At 37.8% G+C, this 14892-nt stretch overlaps 1 long non-coding RNA gene across 1 annotated transcript; it reads right to left on the bottom strand.

Annotated features, from left to right (window-relative positions):
• Window positions 1–4259: 4259 nt before the first annotated feature.
• LOC111201913 lies at window positions 4260–7497 on the bottom strand. Its single transcript, XR_002654847.2, has 3 exons — window positions 6202–7497; window positions 5976–6048; window positions 4260–5887 (listed from the first exon to the last, which is right to left on the bottom strand). It is a non-coding gene; the product is annotated as an uncharacterized LOC111201913 (long non-coding RNA).
• Between the last annotated feature and the right edge of the window lie 7395 nt (window positions 7498–14892).

Raw genomic sequence — 14892 nt, 5'->3', positions numbered from 1 at the left:
TAGTTATTTATTTTTAATTTAATCGATTTTTGTGCTGTGTCGGTGATCTTTGTGTGTTGATTTGAATTTTAGTTATTTATTTTTTAATGTAACATGAATTGATTTACAAGACGAGCTTTTATTTTTATCAGCTCTTTAATTTGATGATGTATTGCCTCTGGATCTACGCTCTTTTTTATGATGATATTGTTGTGACAGACTGAGTGAGTTTACTTGGGAAACAAATTTTCAGCCATGTGAAAGTTTCAGAACGTTTGTCCAATTATGTTTTGCTTGACTTTTTCCCAATTTATTGTTGTTAACATATTATACTACTGGGGTTAATCCGCCTTGCGTATAGGTATATGAATGAATATAAAATATATAAATATTTTAAATTTAAGTGAGAATTTTTAACATAAATGTACTCTTGTAACATTAAATTTTACAATTTAAGCTTTTTTTTCTTAGATATCATAAGTATATCTCATATCCCCTATATATTATTTGAGAAGTATTACAACTTTTTTTTGTAGCCACGTATCATCACTATGATGATTCTTAGAATCATTAGAGAAATATATTGGTCCATCTAATTATATAATGAGCTTATTATTAAACTAACAATAAATTCATTATTAATATGCTTTATTATTTTCTTAAATAAAATTTACGGAATTGCCTAATGTGGCTAAAGTATATATGACAATTAATAATTTTGAATAATAAAGATTTGATAAAAAATTATTGTATCGTCTATCATATTTGTTTAATTTAAAACTATTAAATAAATTAAACAACCACAATAACCATATAATAAAAATTTAGATTTTTCTGTATATGTTATATTTTGAAGTTTTAAAAACGACTATAAATTACTAAACTGTTAAAAGCCTCACATTCAAATTTTGTGATCCATGGTTTAAAATTTTTGTTATGAAAAAATACGAATGATTACAAAATTATATAAGTACAAAGTCTAATTTAATTAATTATTAATATATATATATATATATATGTATATTATATATATATATATATATATCGTTTTAAATTAAACTATAAACCATATATAATACATAATTATTTTAGTTTCAAAATTTACTTTGAACAATTTTTTTGATAAAAGTTTTGAACGAACATTGACAACTTATTTTTAAAAAATATAAATTACTAAAACTGTTAATTCCACAATGAAAATTTTGTTATCAGTAATTTAAATTTTTTTCTATAAAAGATACAAATGATCAAAAAATATATATGAGTAGAAATCATTATTTAATAGACATTAATATTAAAAATATACTAAAATATACTATGTATGTTAGTATCATTTAAATTTAATTACATATCCTATCAAATATAAAAAAAAAAAATTTTGGATTAATAAAATTGATTTATGTGTTCACACCAATTTAATTATATATCTAATAGTTACTGACTTTTAATTATTTAATATATATTTATTATTTCATAATATGTAAAAATATTTAATACATAAAATAATTTTTATATATAATGTTTATCCCGTGCAAAGCGCGGATCTTAAGCTAGTTTTTTTATTAAATATGAAAACATGATTATTTTTAATTGCAAGCATTAGGTTTTTTTTTTGGTCAACAATTGAATGCAGTAGGTTAAAATGCAAAATTTTACGATTTTGTGTGTCATTGAATTTATTGATATTTTTCTTTTTATTTTTCTTTTTTTTATTTATATTATTTATTTAAACCTAAGAAAAAGAAATATTTATTTCCCGAGATTAAAAATATCTTGAGTTGGTTAGACATTATGAAACTCTAATATCAATCTTTCCTATTTATAAAAATATACATCATTTTATGTTTAATATGTATTTGATAGTATAGTGTTCAGATTTTAAATTTACTAACATAGTAAATACTGGATGAACAGATAGTAAATCATTTTAAAAAATTGATACAAAACATAAACAGCAATTATTTGATGATCTAATATTTCGAAATTTGTTCATAATTAAAATAAATGATTTTAAACATAATAGTTGGATTAATCAATTTGAATTTTTTTTATTAGTTACACTGAAGTGATATAATACTAATTTATAATTTATTTACTTTACTTAGGGGCTGTTCGTTTCAGCATCTTACATCTACATCCACATTATTCATTTGCATAATCTATCGAGATGATCCATTCAGATTTTTGTGACTGTTTGTTTGTCCATCCAGATAACTCATCTAAATGAATCATCTAAATGGATCTTATGTTTGTTTCTTTATTTTCATTTCCATCCAAATGAATTTAATAAACAAATTACCAAAATATCCTTTATGTTGATTTAATCATATGTTAAAATTTTACTACAATAATAACTTCTAAAAAACAAGAAAATTGATAAACATGTATTTGAAAAAAACTTTAAAGTTTCAAACTAAAAAGAATATTAATAATAAACCGACTGTAACTTCGGTTTTGGCAGAAAACGAGATTTTTCGGTATTGACGGAAAAATGAGATTTTTTTATTTTGATGGGAAACCGAGATTTTTCGATTTGGGGGGGGGGGAATACAATTTTTGGTTTTGGCGAAAAAACGCGTTTTTGCGCTTTTGGCGGGAAAATATGTTTTTGGCGGGAAAACGCGTTTTTGCGCTTTTGGCGGGAAAATGTGTTTTTGCGCTTTTGGCGGAAAAATACGTTTTTGGCGGGAAAACACCTTTTTGCGATTTTGGCGGGAAAACGAGATTTTCCGGTTTTGGGGAAAACGAGATTTCTCGGTTTTGTGGAAAACAAGATTTTTCGGTTTTGGCAGAAAAATACAATTTTCTGTTTTGGCGAGAAAACACGTTTTGTGGTTTTGGTGGGAAAACGCGTTTTTTTGCGGTTTTGATGGGAAAACCAGATTTTCGGTTTTGGCGAGGAAACACATTTTCGGTTTGGGCGGGATAACGAAATTTTTCGGTTTTGGCAGGAAAACGACAATTTTTGGTTTTGGGAAAACACGTTTTACGGTTTTAGCGGGAAAACGTGTTTTTCGGTTTTGGCGTGAAAACACGTTTTTTGTTGTTTTGGCATGAAAACGCGTTTTTCGGGTTTCGTGGAAAATACGTTTTGGCGGAAAAATAAGTTTTTGCGGTTTTCGCGGGAAAATACGTTTTGGCGAGAAAAACACGTTTTGCGATTTTCATGAAAAAACACGTTTTGCGGTTTTCATGAGAAAACACATTTTGCGGTTTTCATGAGAAAACACATTTTGCAGTTTGGCGAGAAATGCATTTTGATGAGAAAACACATTTTTCAGTTTTGGCGGGAAAACACGTTTTGTGGTTTTGGTGGGAAAACATATTTTTGTGTTTTGGCGGAAAATTGTGTTTTGGGGTTTTGGCGTGAAAACGTTTTTTTTTGTGATTTTGGCCTGAACACACGTTTTTGCGATTTTTTTGCATGAAAACACGTTTTTGCCATTTTGGCGGAAAAACACGTTTTTGCAATTTTGTTTGGAAATGCGTTTTTAGGGTTTTGGCGTGAAAAATTCGTTTTTAGGTTTTCGCGGGAAAATGCATTTTTGTGGTTTCAGTTTTCGTGTGTGACAAAATGATATTATGTTTAGGTTTGTAATTTGTGAATTACACCAGAAGCATAATAGACATTATACCCTATTGAATGAACCATCTCCATCCAAATGGTCCAAATTGGCTCAGCTGAATGGACTTTAAAATTAAGTCTAAATTTCTGAAAGTCATCCGGATGACCCATCCGGATGAATTGCACTTTTAGTGCCTAAACGAATAAAATTCTCATCTCCATCCAAATGGCTCATCCGGATGGAAAAACGAACATGTTCTTATTCTAATAGCTGACTTTTTTTAATAGTTTTAACATATATAAAGATCATTGTACTTAAGTTTAAATTTTCAAGAAAACATAAAGCAAAAGAGTCATCAACTTCATAGTTATTTTTCTCTCCTTTTTTTTTTTGACTTCAAAGTTTTGGAAGTGTGAGGTGAGGAAATGTAATGTATGTATGAATTATAAAATGCATGGCATACCGAGTACAATTTTTTTTTGACTAAAGGCTTCATACCTGAGTACATTTGTTCGTGTTTCTTTTTGATAACGAAAAAATACATATGCAACACTAAATAACATGTTCAAGTATTATAATTTATACGCTTATCCTTTATTCTATAATTTTGGCAAATTAAGCTTTGTTTTTTTTTTTAACATTAACCTTTGTTATTTGATGTTAGATTAAGTAATGGTGTCACTGATTATTTTTGATAGACTAATTAATCACATGAACAACAAAAATGATTTTAATTGATATATATATGTAGTATGGAACATGCAAAAAACTTCAAAACTCAAAAATTGTACTATAACAATAACTCAACCCCTTCACATGTCATGTGGCTCGCTTGCTTAGTACCTCACTACTTTCCGTACTCATGGCCATCTAGCAATCTCACTCTCTGATTCTCCGATCATGTCATTAAGTTTTCCACTATAGCCTTCATCTTGGGCCGTTCTTTAGCGTTCTTTTTTGAAACAAAGACCAGCAAGTCTAGCCAAACTCCAAGCTCTTTAAAAAAAATCCATGCTCTTGCAGCTGCATAGTTATTGCGGAGCCATTAATCGATCATGCTGAAGCGTTGACAATTAGAAGTATACTCTTTTACGTACCTAATCCAATAGCCTTAGTTTTTGTTTCTCTCATTGGTTCGGGCGGCGGGTTATGATCTGGTTGAGCACAATACCAAAGTTGTAGAGATCCGTCTTTAACAGAAGATGGCATGTTTGCACGTATTTAGGAGCTGTATAGCCATGTGTTCCAATTTATATATTTTGAACGAAAATAAATGTGAAGAAGAAGAACTATTAAACGATTCATCATCTTTTGTTTTGGAACATTTCATCATCTAAAACTATGTACAACATAATAAACCTAACTAAATACATACCACTATAACTAATGGCAAAATTAACTCAAGAAGGACTGCAGCTGTGACGTGAGTATTGTCTCTCTGAGATCCTTCTATTTGCCAGCCCATGGTCCGACATTTTCTGAAAATCATCATTTAACAGCAAGTTAGAGGATTTGAATATCACCTGCCCAACCAAATATACTACGCACTGTCATCCACTGGATAACATATTAACCAAACATTAACAGTTTCAGAATCCACCATACGTTTTTCTACCCAAGAGATTGCAACACAGTTCCCAAAGCACAAACCTTCTCGATCACAAAGGAAGAAAATTATTTAATTTGTTAATATCTTCACATTTCCTTGCGAAGAGAAACTTCTGGACATGCTAAACAACCTTGGCGTTAGATGAAATAAAGACTGCTCGGCACAATCAAAGCTACTGACTGAAATATCCTTGTGGGTTCACTTTGGGGAGTATCACTGAAGCAAAATACCTTTATATATAAGATCATAACCTCTAAGGACTTCCTCTTTGTATCACAGGTTTACTCTGTTTTTTTTATTTTTTTATTCAAAGTTATGACCTTATTTCTAGGGGTTATGATTTCAGAGGTTTATATTTTTCTGAAAAATTGTAACAAGATCAAAATGTAAATTGGTATCTAAGATGCCAATATGAGGAGATAAATGATATTATACATGCGAATAAACAATCTGATGGCATGTTTCCACTGGGTTATTTATAGTTAATCTACTGTTCGAGAATGATATAGCTATGCTTCCATTTAACCTAAGTATACTAAATAACATATCTGGTTTTCTCGTATTTATATATAGTAAACTGTTGTCGCTGTGTGTGAAGCGTAAATCCTACCAAACGTTCAAACAGATTCAATACCTGGAATTCACACCAAAATGTGGGTGGTTGGTGCTACACTTTCCTGCCATAGTTCTAGCTCTACATAGTAGACAGAGTCGATGCAGGTCCTATTTGCTCCTGTAGTATTTATTAAGTAACTCAATGAATTAGTGTATTAATTTGGGTGTCAGTAACTGATTGAGATTTTAAAACTCCTCGGATGTACCAGGTTGAATATCTCCTTCTAGATAATTTTAGCCTGAAGTTATGGTTGCTCCTTGTGAATATGTTTAGGCAATCTGCGTAAATGGAATTGCGTAAATGGAATTGCGTAAATGGAACCTGGATGAGGGTGGACTGTTTGAGAAAGTGAAATCAAGATGAATGCAAGGCTACTGAATTTAAGGTTGGTCAAAATGGAAATCAGAGACAAAGGATTTTAGCTTCATTACCTTTTCAGCCATGAGTACCATGTCCACTCCCATGATCTCACTTCCTTTCTTCACATTACGGGCGCCTCCCAAAAGCGAAGAAGACGCGCAACTATGATCTTAGCAAAACACCAGATTTCAAGTCAGAGAAAAGGAGCTAGGGTAGCCATTGTTGACCATCTTACACTATTAAAAGGAGAATATGAAGCCCTCTTAAGCTGTCCACGTCAGCAAAAAAATTCGCAACCAATCATTTGTCCATGTCATCATGAATGTTAAGTTGTTGGGCCACGAATCTGTGCTGCGTAATAGGCCCTTTAGCTTTAATGATCCATTTGTTTTGCAATCTTCTTACTCCAACCTAATTTTGTTACGACGTCTACAGAAGACCTTCTAGAACTCACTGTCTTCCTATCTCATCCGTATAGCGCCTGCGATGGCTATAATGAAGAATTAAAGCTACTTAATACTCCTCCAGACAAATCGGCGTCTAACTCTCCACATCTCTCCTCTTACTCAATCATAACGATGCCTCCTCAAGCCAAAAATCTATTGCTCACATCCTCAAATCAATTCCTAGCTTTATGGCAAATCAAACGGCAGTCATCACCATCCAAGTTCATTCTCTACTTTCTTCAGTAAGGTTTCATCAGGACATGGAGATTCCCAGTTGCTTATTAAGCTAATCTCTATTAAAAGGAGAATATGAAGCCCTCTTAAGCTGTCCACTCAGCGAAAAAATTCGCAACCAATCATTTGTCCATGTCATCATGAATGTTAAGTTGTTGGGCCACGAATCTGTGCTGCGTAATAGGCCCTTTAGCTTTAATGACCCATTTGTTTTGCAATCTTCTTACTCCAACCTAATTTTGTTACGACGTCTACAGAAGACCTTCTAGAACTCACTGTCTTCCTATCTCATCCGTATAGCGCCTGCGACGGCTATAATGAAGAATTAAAACTACTTAATACTCCTCCAAACAAATCGGCGTCTAACTCTCCACATCTCTCCTCTTACTCAATCATAACGATGCCTCCTCAAGCCAAAAATCTATTGCTCACATCCTCAAATCCATTCCTAGCTTTATGGCAAATCAAACGGCAGTCATCACCACCCAAGTTCATTCTCTACTTTCTTCAGTAAGGTTTCATCAGGACATGGAGATTCCCAGTTGCTTTTTAAGCTAATCTATTTCTGGAAAGCTCGCAATAATTCCAAAGGAGGCATCCTTCTCGGCCTTGAGATGCTGATGATTGATGAAGAGGTATGTGTCCATATTTCAATATTATGCTTCTGATTTCATACACGTCTCTGATTTTTTCTAACAGAGAGAGAATATGTTAACAAGATTTTATCCTGAAACTCAACACCTAAGAATTTTTAACGTTCAGATATAATTTTTAAGATTAGTTAAAAGGAGAATATGAAGCCCTCTTAAGCTGTCCACGTCAGCGAAAAAATTCGCAACCTATCATTTGTCCATGTCATCATGGATGTTAAGTTGTTGGGCCACGAATCTGTGCTGCGTAATAGGCCATTTAGCTTAAAAAGCAACTGGGAATCTCCATGTCCTGATGAAACCTTACTGAAGAAAGTAGAGAATGAACTTGGGTGGTGATGACTGCCGTTTGATTTGCCATAAAGCTAGGAATGGATTTGAGGATGTGAGCAATAGATTTTTGGCTTGAGGAGGCATCGTTATGATTGAGTAAGAGGAGAGATGTGGAGAGTTAGACGCCGATTTGTCTGGAGGAGTATTAAGTAGCTTTAATTCTTCATTATAGCCGTCGCAGGCGCTATACGGATGAGATAGGAAGACAGTGAGTTCTAGAAGGTCTTCTGTAGACGTCGTAACAAAATTAGGTTGAAGTAAGAAGATTGCAAAACAAATGGGTCATTAAAGCTAAAGGGCCTATTACGCAGCACAAATTCGTGGCCCAACAACTTAACATTCATGATGACATGGACAAATGATTGGTTGCGAATTTTTTCGCTGACGTGGACAGCTTAAGAGGGCTTCATATTCTCCTTTTAATTCCAACTTGAATTAGGGAGATCAATTTCTTGAACTCCGATTAAGCTCCTCATTTGCTTGAACATAATCCTTGCTAATGGCTTGGTAAGGATGTCGGCCTTCTGCTCAACACCCGACACATGCTCCACTTCGATCTGCCCGTTCTCCACACACTCACGAATGAAGTGATACTTCTTGAGTACATGCTTACTCCTTCCATGGAAAACTGGATTCTTGGTTAGAGCAATGGCTGATTTGTTGTCGATCCTAAGCTTGACCTTCTCGCCTTCTTTGCTTAGTATCTCACTCAACAATTCCTTGATCCATATAGCTTGCTTCGCTGCTTCTGTTGCTTCCATGAACTCTGGTTCGCATGATGACAATGCAACTGTCTGCTGCTTCTGCGATGTCCAAGTGATCAGTGATGAACCGTAGTAGAATGCATGACGTGACGTGCTCCTCCCGTCATCGAGATCAATGTTGTGACTGCTGTCACTATAACCAACGACACTCCTTGACCCATCTCTCTTGAAGAACATACCGTAGTTTGTTGTTCCTTTCACATACCGCAATATGTGCTTGATGGCTTGTCCGTGAGAGTCTCTCGGATTGTGCATGTATCGGCTAAGAACACCTACTGCATAACACAGGTCGGGTCTTGTGTGAAGCAGATACCTCAAACATCCTATGATTCTTCTGAGCTCGGTAGCATCTATCTCTCGCTCATCTTCAGCTTTTGAGATCTTCAAATTCGCCTCCATTGGAATTTGAGTTGCGTTACACGCTTCCATCTTTGTGTCACGCAGGATTCCTTGAGCATACCTCTCTTGTTTTATTCTGATTCCGTCTGCTCCTTGAATCACCTCTATGCCAAGGTAGTACGGTAGCTTACCTAGATCTGACATCTCGAACTTCTTAGACATCTCCTCCTTGAATTTCCTAATCACCTTAAGTGAAGTTCCTGTCACAAATAGATCATCAACGTAGATGGCAATGATCAAGACGTCTCCTCCTTTAGTCTTGCAGTACACTGATGGTTCCTTCGTGCACTTTTCAAATCTCATCTCCTTGAGAACCTGATCAAGTTTCACACTCCATGCTCTGGGTGCCTGGCGTAACACATGCAACGTCTTGTGTAACACACAAACTCGATCCTCTTCTCCTTTCTTCTCAGAACCAGTTGGTCTATCTACAAGCTCCCATATCTTGTTTCTTGTGATAGACTCCAACTCGTCTTCCATAGCTTCAACCCAATCTTCTTCACAAGATAAGTTGAACTCATCGGAGGCAATCTCTCCTCCTCTATCGGTGCATCCTAGATTGAACACATCTGAGGCAACCTCTCCTCCTCTATCGGTGCAACCTAGATTGAACATAGCTGAGGCAAGCTCTCCTCCTCTATCGGTGTGAGATCTTTTGAACCGATAGAATGCCTCATGATTATCTGCTGTCGTTGGTGGTGCGGTTTGTCCACTCAAATCTCCAAGCAATAATATTAATGGCTTTGATGTACGAACCATGGCCTTAGTCAGGAGTGAGTCTCTGGTTTGCTTCCCTGCGAGACATGTGTCACACACGCCTTCTTCGTGTGTTTCACTCGGGAATGAGTGTCTCGTTTGCTTCCATGCGAGACATGTGTCACACACGCCTTCTTCGTGTGTTACACTCTGCATTCCTACGACCATCTCCTTCCTTACCATGTTGTTCATCACTCCATAGCATATATGTCCTTGTCGAGTATGCCACCTCCATGTAGCATCTACGTCCCTGACATGTAAACACTCCGGGTAGCTTATCTCCATAGGGGTCTTGTATAGACGGTTTGGAGATCTTGTCACACGAACTAGCAACCTTCCATGCGAATCTGTGAGCGTTAAGTAGACATCTTTCATGTTAACCTCACATCCGTTTTCTGTTGCTTGCCCAAGACTCAATATATTGTGCTTCAGATCGGGTATGTAGTATATGTCCTTGAGTGCCTTCTTCTCTCCAGTCTTGCACACAAAGGTAACCACACCCTTTCCTACAATGTCAACACACGATCCATCACCAAACTTCACCTTCCCTTTGGTGTTGAGATTCAAACTCGAAAATAACTCCTTGTTCCCTGTCATGTGATTGCTCGCTCCATTATCCAAATACCAGACACTTGCACTGCCTTTGTCGATATCAAGATTCTTCGGAATCACCTTATCTTCGTTCAAAAACACCACCTCGTGTACATAGAGTGCATCAGCCTCTTCTGTCTCGTTTAGGTTGGTTTCTTGATTCTTCTCTGTCTTTTCGGGACAGACAGTTGCGTAGTGACCAGGCTTGTCACATCTCCAATATCAGCTTTGAACGATTCTTCTTCGAGTTGATATCTTCGGTGTGTGACGCACGGTTTTGGTTGTGTGACCTACCTCGACCTCTGCCTCTACCATTCCGTCCTCTTCCTCTACCACGGGAATTCTCATAGCCCCTCTGACTATGCTCTTCATTGTTCGAAAACATCAGTTTCCCTTGGTCTTCTTTCTGAGTTTCTTCTCCTACACGCTCCTCGTACGCCTTAAGCCTTCCAACTATGTCTTCAAACCCCGTCGAGTTGAGATCTAGGACTTGCTCAAGTGATGCTACGATCTGGATATACTTGTGTCTTGGAAGACCCTTCAAGAACTTCTTGACCATCTTGGATTCTTCTATGTTTTCTCCCAACGAGGTTGCTTTGGATGATAGGCCCGATATCTTCCCCGCGAAGTCATCGACCGTATCTCCATCATCCATCTTCAACCTATCAAACTCCATCATCAACGTCTGAAGTCTCGCCTCCCTTACACGATCAGCTCCTAGGTGTCGCGACTTGATGGCATTCCAGATCTCTTTTGATGCGGTTTGTTCTCCCACCTGGAGAATCAAAGTCTCTGGAACAGATTGAAACAAAAGAGCTATCGCAACATCGTTCTTCTTTTGATCATCTGAACCGGGTTCGATTGTGCCCCACATTTCATGAACACGTAGTAGAACCTTCATCCTCATCGACCAAACTGTGTAGTTTGTCGGTGACAACATCGGACATTGGATGGATGTAGATCCAAAGTCCTTCATGCGTGGAGCCCTAGTCACGTCAGCCATCTTGCCGTCGCGATCTCTTGTTCACAAGCACCAGGATCTTAAGCTACAACTTAAGCTTAGATCGAGTCTCCAACCTGAGGCTCTGATACCAATTCAAATCTCTTAGAAACACAAAGAGTTATAAGAACAACTTTTCTTATTAGCTTTAGAAACTACTCAAAACTAAAGCTCTCAATATGTTTCTCTCAGATCATATGGAACACCTCTCCATTAGACCTATATTTATATGAAAGACAATTCCCTTTAACATGTGGGATATGGAAAACACAAACATAACCTAAATAGAAACTTCCTTTTCCTATTTCTAGGTTTCCTTATTGTGTTTATCTTAACATATTAAACATCTAATAATATGTTAAGTTTCCACAAGCTTGGAATTATCTAACATTCACCCCCTTAATTCCAACTTGAATTAGGGAGATCAATTTCTTGAACTCCGATTAAGCTCCTCATTTGCTTGAACATAATCCTTGCTAATGGCTTGGTAAGGATGTCAGCCTTCTGCTCAACACCTGGCACATGCTCCACTTCGATATGCCCGTTCTCCACACACTCACGAATGAAGTGATACTTCTTGAGTATATGCTTACTCCTTCCATGGAAAACTGGATTCTTGGTTAGAGCAATGGCTGATTTGTTGTCGATCCTAAGATTGACTCTCTCGCCTTCTTTGCTTAGTATCTCACTCAACAATTCCTTGATCCATATAGCTTGCTTCGCTGCTTCTGTTGCTGCCATGAATTCTGCTTCGCATGATGACAATGCAACCGTCTGCTGCTTCTGCGACGTCCAAGTAATCAGTGATGAACCGTAGTAGAATGCATGTCCTGACGTGCTCCTCCCGTCATCGAGATCAATGTTGTGACTGCTGTCACTATAACCAACAACACTCCTTGACCCATCTCTCTTGAAGAACAGACCGTAGTTTGTTGTTCCTTTCACATATCGTAATATGTGTTTGATGGCTTGTCCGTGAGAGTCTCTCGGATTGTGCATGTATCGACTAAGAACACCTACTGCGTAACACAGGTCGGGTCTTGTGTGAAGCAGATACCTCAAACATCCTATGATTCTTCTGAACTCGGTAGCATCTATCTCTTGCTCATCTTCAGCTTTTGGGATCTTCAAATTCGCCTCCATTGGAATTTGAGTTGCGTTACACGCTTCCATCTTTGTGTCACGCAGGATTCCTTGAGCATACCTCTCTTGTTTTATTCTGATTCCGTCTGCTCCTTGAATCACCTCTATGCCAAGGTAGTACGTTAGCTTACCTAGATCTGACATCTCGAACTTCTTAGACATCTCCTCCTTGAATTGCCTAATCACCTTAAGTGAAGTTCCTGTCACAAATAGATCATCAACGTAGATGGCAATGATCAAGACGTCTTCTCCTTCAGTCTTGCAGTACACTGATGGTTCCTTCGTGCACTTCTCAAATCTCATCTCCTTGAGAACCTGATCGAGTTTTACATTCCATGCCCTGGGTGCCTGGCGTAACCCATACAAAGCCTTGTGTAACACATACACTCGATCCTCTTCTCCTTTCTTTTCGAAACCTTAAGGTTGAGTTACATACACTAACTCCTTTAGATCTCCATTCAAGAAAGCGGTCTTCACATCCATGTGATGTATCTCCCAACCGTTCGTTGCTGCGAGGGCTATTAAGAGCCGAATGGTTTCAAGTCTTGCCACTGGTGCAAGCACTTCATCGAAATCTATTCCTTCTCTTTGTACATAGCCTTTTGCCACTGTACCATCCGCCTTTCTCTTGATCTTGAAGATCCACTTCAACCCTATAGGTTTCACTCCAGCCGGTCTATCCACAAGTTCCCATGTCTTGTTTCTTGTGATAGACTCCAACTCGGCCACCATCGCCTCAACCCATTCTCGTACGTGTTCAGCTTCAAAATAGTTCTCTGGCTCGCCATCCACTGTGAGCAACATCATTGCACTTTCTTGATCTGCAAGTAACACATAATCATCGAGATATCTTGGTTTTGTTATGGTTCGGCCTTGTCTGGTCACCAGCGGTTGACCTCCACCGTTTTGGTTTGCATTGTGATCCGCATCTTCTTCTTCTTCCTCATCTTGGTTTATAGCTTCCTGTTCATGATCCTCACCTTGATCATTACCTTCTTCTATATCACCCTCATGTGGAAGCTTAAGCATGCTCGGTTCACAATCAGCTTGGTTTGTTGTAGACGCCCAGTCCCAAGCTTTCCTTCATCGAAAATCACATCTCTACTCACCATCACCTTCCTTGTGTCTGGATCATAAAGTCTGTAGGCTTTGGAACCCGGCTCAGTTCCAAGATTGACCATACTCTTTGATCTCTCATCCAACTTCTTCAGATAAGGACCAGTGATTTTCGCATGAGCTACACAACCGAATATCCTCAAGTGCTTGATATTTGGTTTCCTCGATGTAAGGCATTCGTATGGCGTTTGATTTTTCAAGGCTTTTGTAGGAACTCTGTTGATGAGGTAAGTTGAATGTCGTACAGCTTCACCCCACAAGTAGTTCGGCATCTTCATTGCCTTCAGCATACTTCTTGTCATTCCCATCAAGGTTCGGTTTCTCCTCTCCACAACACCGTTTTGTTGAGGTGTGTAAGGCGCGGTTAGGTGCCTTTTAACTCCATTCTCTTCACAGAATAGATTGAACTCAGCTGAGGTAAACTCTCCTCCTCTATCGGTGCGAAAGGTTTTGATGGTTGAGCCTGTCTGCTTCTCTACACTCTCTTTAAACCTTTTGAATCGATCGAATACCTCACTCTTCTCCTTCAATAGCATAACCCACATATACCTAGAGAAGTCATCGATCAAGACAAAGACATACTTATTATTTGCAGGCGTTGGTGGTGTGATTGGACCACACAAATCTCCATGCAATAACTCTAATGGCTTTGTCGCACGAAACATGGCTTTGGTCGGGAATGACTGTCTGATCTGCTTCCCTGCGAGACATGCGTCACACACGCTTTCTTCGTGTGTTACACACGGCATTCCTACGACCATCTCCTTCCTTACCATGTTATTCATCACTCCATAGCTTATATGTCCTAGCCTAGCATGCCACCTCCATGTAGCATCTACGTCCCTGACATGTAAACATTTCGGGTAGCTTATCTCCATAGGGGTCTTGTAGAGACGGTTTGGAGATCTTGTCACACGAACTAGCAACCTTCCATGCGAATCTGTGAGCGTTAAGTAGACATCTTTCATGTTAACCTCACATCCGTTTTCTGTTGCTTGCCCAAGACTCAATATATTGTGCTTCAGATCGGGTATGTAGTATATGTCCTTGAGTGCCTTCTTCTCTCCAGTCTTGCACACAAAGGTAACCACACCCTTTCCTACAATGTCAACACACGATCCATCACCAAACTTCACCTTCCCTTTGGTGTTGAGATTCAAACTCGAAAAGAACTCCTTGTTCCCTGTCATGTGATTGCTCGCTCCATTATCCAAATACCAGACACTTGCACTGCCTTTGTCGATATCAAGATTCTTCGGAATCACCTTATCTTCGTTCAAAAACACCACCTCGTGTACATAGAGTGCATCAGCCTCTTCTGTCTCGTTTA

This window comes from Brassica napus, chromosome C3, assembly GCF_020379485.1.
Source record: "Brassica napus cultivar Da-Ae chromosome C3, Da-Ae, whole genome shotgun sequence".
NCBI lineage: Eukaryota > Viridiplantae > Streptophyta > Magnoliopsida > Brassicales > Brassicaceae > Brassica > Brassica napus.
This window is presented reverse-complemented; position numbering and strand designations above follow the sequence as displayed.